The following is a 5,487-nucleotide window of genomic DNA, read 5'->3' on the forward strand; positions in this document are numbered from 1 at the left end:
AAAGTACAATGAAATAGTATTCATCCCTGTTACACAACTGTTGAATAACCCTTGGAACAAACATATCTTACAGAACAACATCCTGGGTGGATTTTGGTCAAATCCACCAAGGACACTTTATCTGTGTATGTAGCTAGCTACTCCCAGTAGCAATTTTCTAACTCTTGACAGGCTCTGGCAAGGTTGGCTCACCTTCTAGACTTGCTCAAGAACCTGAAATTAGCTTTGCTGACATGTAGTCTTCTTTGTTCCTTGAGTTATTTAAGTCATATTAGGCTAATGCACAAATTGGAATCTCACCCATGGAGAGGATGCTCTGCCTGGGACCCTCTTGGTCGGGACTTGCAGGATTGTAATCCAGGATTTCCCAGCCATAGGTGTGCAGTGTTGGTGACTTCCCTGATTTGCTGATGTATTCTTTCTTCTCTTCTCCCCTGGTCTATGTGTCACTTTGTATTATGGTAGTTATAATAATCATAGGATGTATTAGGTGTTTTTGTTGTAAGAACTGTACTGTAGACTCTTGTTTTCCTTTTTTATAATTCATTATTATTAAATAATTTCACATTCATACAACCTGGTATTTCAAGTCTTATTGTGAAAATGAGCCATTCTGTGCAAATTAAGACAACTCTAAGATACCACTACACACCTCAGATTGGATAAGATGACAGGAAAAAATAATGATGATTGTTGGAGGAGATGCGAGAAAACTGGGACATTGATGCATTGTTGGTGGAGTTGTGAACGAATCCAACCATTCTGGAGAGTAGTTTGGAATTATGCTCAAAAAGTTATCAAATTGTGCATACCCTTTGATTCAGCAGTGTTACTACTGGGCTTATATCCCAAAGAGATTATAAAGAAGGGAAAGGGACCTGTATGTGCATGAATGTTTGTGGCAGCCCTTTTTGTAGTGGCTAGAAACTGGAAACTGAATGGATGCCCATCAGTTGGAGAATGGCTGAATAAATTGTGGTATATGAATATTATGGAATATTACTGTTCAGTAAGAAATGACCAAGAGGATGATTTCAGAAAAGCCTGGAGAGACTTACACGAACTGATGCTGAATGAAATGAGCAGGACCAGGAGATCATTATATACTTCAACAACAATACTATATGATGACCATTTCTGATGGACCTGGCCATCCTCAGCAACGAGATCAACCAAATCATTTCCAATGGAGCAATAATGAACTGAACCAGCTAAGCCCAGAGAAATAACTCTGGGAGATGACCAAAAACCATTACATTGAATTCCCAATCCCTATATTTATGCCCACATGCATTTTTGATTTCCTTCACAAGCTAATTGTACAATATTTCAGAGTCTGATTCTCTTTGTGCAGCAAAATAACCATTTGGTCGTGTATACTTATTGTGTATCTAATTTATATTTTAATATAACATCTACTGGTCATCCTGCCATCTGGGGGAGAGGGTGGAGGGTAAGAGGTGAAAAATTGGAACAAGAGGTTTGGCATTTGTTAATGCTGTAAAGTTACCCATGCATATAACCTGTAAATAAAAGGCTATTAAATTTAAAAAAAAAAAAAGAAGAGTACTCTTTCAAAAAAAAAAAAAAATGAGCCATTCTGTAGGAGCAAATTCATAAACCTTAATCTAACAACAGGTTGGACACAAATAGTCCCCATGAACCTTTGGGGTGGATTCTCTAACTTTGTGCATCTCACGTTTCTTCTGAGAGAAGGACATGTCATGTTGCGCAGTCTTGTGCCAATGTCTCCCATGTCATACAATCAATATTCTTAAGAGAGACCTTGAGAGTATCCTTATATAGCTTTTTCTAACCGCCTTGTGAGTACTTGCCCTGTTTGAATTTTTACAAAATAGTTTTTTTGGCAAGTGTATATTTGGCACTTGAAAAATGTGGCCAGCCCAATGGAGTTGCACTCTCTGCAGTAGCGTTTGAATGCAGTTTAATTAAAGAAAGGGTTATCTTATCCTGCCATGTAATCTTCAGAAGCTTCCTAATATAATTTAAATGGAAGCAATTCAGCTTCCTGGAATGGCATTGGTTTACTGTTCAGATTTCACAGGCATTCCTTCAGTTTGGTAGTCAGTCTAATCCCTCTCCTCTCTCACACTTTCCTTCAGAGTCTTGAAACTCTGAGGTCTTTGGCAATGTATGTGCCAACCTCATTATCAATGTATACATTCCCTTGAAGGCATAGGATAAGATGAAGTATACAAAGGTATGTAGATTAATGAGAATGGAAGAAAGAGAAACAAAGAAAGAAAGAAAGAAAGAAAGAAAGAAAGAAAGAAAGAAAGAAAGAAAGAAAGAAAGAAAAAGAAAGAAAGAAAGAAAGAAAGAAAGAAAGAAAGAAAGAAAGAAAGAAAGAAAGAAAGAAAGAAAGAAAGAAAGAAAGAAAAAAAGTACAGGAGAAGATAGTGGGGAGTAAAGTAACACATAGAAGTAAAAGAGTTAGCAGGGATAGGAATCAAGAGATATACAAAAACATAATAACAATGATCAGGAGTAGAATTTAGTAGAAAAAAATTAAGTAATAATCACTGATCTCAGACAAAGTCAAACTTAAAAAAGATTCAACCAAGAGAGAAATCTACATTATTAGCCATATTATTTTAGATGTATGTGTAGATGTGTATGTATATATATATATATATGTGTGTGTGTGTATATGTGTATGTGTGTGTGTAAATATATCCATGCTTAATATTAACTTGCTTGGGGGAAGTGAGGAGGGAGGGGAAAAATAAAGGGGAAAAGTGCACAGTAGAGAACAAAGAAAACTTACAAGGAAGCAAAGAAAAGATGAACAGTTATGCATATAATGTCTTCTATTATATATACTTTCTTGAAAAGGAAATTTATTGGTGCATATTTTGAATCCTCCCTCATGTTTTGCCAGGCACATGGTTTTTTTTTTTCTTTTTCTGTCTTTTTCTATTTTTTTCTTATTTTGCATTTCAATTTTAAATAAATAAATACCACCCAAAAAGTCTTCACCAGTAAATGGTAATGAGGAGCCAGGACAATAGTTGGACAACATGCTCCCTACAAAAAGGAAGGAAGGAAAAACCAAAATGATAAACAATAGTTTGATATACTGCTTAGAGCCACAGAAACGGGTAGATGAGAAAAAAGAATTCATTCTGTGTATATCTGTAGTATGATTTCTCCATTAGACTGTGAGAAAGATTATAATTAATGTCTCTCAGTAAGAGGCATTACTATTATCAGACATAGAATAGCAATAATGATAGCTAGCCTTTACATAGAATCTATTTTAAAGCACTAATGATATATACATAATCTCACTTATCTCTACTCAATTGAGGAATGCAAAGTTCTTACTATAAGATTTTGGTGGCTAGCCAAAGGCCTGGAATTGATTGTTTGCTATTTGATATATAGGACATTCTGTCCATACAAGATTCTGATGGGAAGACTGGGATATTTTGCATCTTTAAAAGTCTTAATCTTGTTTGTTATTGATGTTAATCCTTCCTCAAAGAATACAGACAATCAAACACACACACATATAAGTAACCATTTTTATATAGGAATGAGAAAAAAAATGACCAGTCTTAGAAAGCAAAGCACATCTAAGACATCAGACCCTTTGTCAGTCTCAGAACCATAGTATTTATTTTATATGCCAATCCAACAAGCATTTTAAAAGAAGGTATTATATATAAAGGGCCATATTAGTGACTGAGATAAAGACAAGAAAAAAATCGTCCCTGCCCTAAAGGAATTTACCTTCTACTAATTATAAATTTTTTCCAAGCTTCAAAGAAATTTTAGAGGTCATTTAAATCAATTCTCTTTTTTGTGTGTTGAAAATAAGAGTCAACGAAATTAAATGACCTCTCCCAAGATTACATGATTAGTTAGTGAAAAAGCTAGAAGATAACCCAATTCTTTTAATTCCATGTGTAGTGTTCTTTCTCTTACATGATACCGCCTTGCTACTTGTTATGTTATTTAAAAAAAAAAACCCACTTATGTCATCCATCACAGAAGGAAGTGGGGAGATTTAGACAGGAGAAAAGAAAAGAAGAGCCTAGGGGGATGGGTAGGAAGGAGGATCTGAAAGCTCTCTTCAAGTGTTTGAAGGGCTGTCGTGTGAAAGAGGAATTAGCTGGGTTCTGTATGTCCTGAGAGACTAGGACTTAGAAAAAAGGGATGGAAGTTGCTGGTAAGTAAATTTAAGTTTGATGCCACAAAAAAGTTCTTAATAATTAAAGTTACCCAAAAGTGGAATAGCCTGCCTTGAGAGGGTTGGTTGGGTTCCTCATAATTGGAGGGCAAATTTGAGCAAAGATTGGATGATGTTCTCTTGAAGATTAGTGGGGATTCATTTCAAACATAGGGTGAATAAGAGACATAAAGATTCCTTCAAACTCTAAATTTCTATGATCTTGTGAATATTTCTGAGAAAATATCTGTGCAGGAGTCATATCATCACATAATTAGGTCCTTAACTTCTAATAACCTTCCTCACCCTGAGTATCTTGCAGTGTAGACCCTGTACGTTGTCAACTGACAGTGTCTCCCCAGAGAGGAGGTTCAACATAATATGACACTAATGGAGAACAAAGGATGGAGACTCTAGTTAGAAAAGACATAAAGCAAAGGAATGGGGCTGGAGAGAGAAAATAGACGAAAAACTAGATTGCAAAATAGAAATGGCCCTCCTTCCGCCCTAGGATTCCATAATCAGTTTCAATTAAAAGCACAAGAAGCATTGGAGGTTTTTTTTAAAGATTCATTTATAGGAGCCTGTCTATAGCACTGAAACTTTTTTTTTTAGCTTCCCCCATCCCCCAGGCCTTCCATTCTCTCCTTTATCTTTCAATGAAATTTTGTCTTGAAAAGAAATCTTGCCCAACTGGAAGTAGTCTTTCCCTCACGATATTTCCTAATGCTTATATACTTCTCACACATTAATTTGCATCATATATAATCATAAAATACTATTTGAAGACAGTGTCACCCCTTAGCTATATCTTATCAGAATTAAATGACTCAAGTTATACTCTCATTATTTTAGTCACTCTTCTCTGAACTATCTCTTTTTTCTCTACATTCTTTTTTAATTGTATAATTTAAAAGGTCTATTATTGAATATCATAAAAAATTTCTTCATTCTCATCTATTTCTCACACTTCCTAGTTTCCTATAAATTTTATTTTTCACAACAATATATAAACTATAAAATAGAGGAGATAGAGAGAGACAAGGGAGGGAGGGAAAGAGGAAGGAGAAGAAAGAGAGGAGAGAGCAGAGAACAGAGAAAAAAAGGGCAAGAGAGAGGAAGGAAGAAAGGAAAAGAAAAATAAGAAGAAAAAAGCACCTGTGGGTTTACGAAGCAGTGGGGACACAAACACAAAAGCAAAGACAGTCTCTCTTCTCAAGAAGTTTACCTTCCAATGTAGCAAGCAATACACAGAAGAAGGGGCATTTTGTTCCAAAAGTTACAGAAATAAT

Source organism: Sarcophilus harrisii, chromosome 2 (assembly GCF_902635505.1).
Source record: "Sarcophilus harrisii chromosome 2, mSarHar1.11, whole genome shotgun sequence".
In the NCBI taxonomy this organism is placed as follows: domain Eukaryota; kingdom Metazoa; phylum Chordata; class Mammalia; order Dasyuromorphia; family Dasyuridae; genus Sarcophilus; species Sarcophilus harrisii.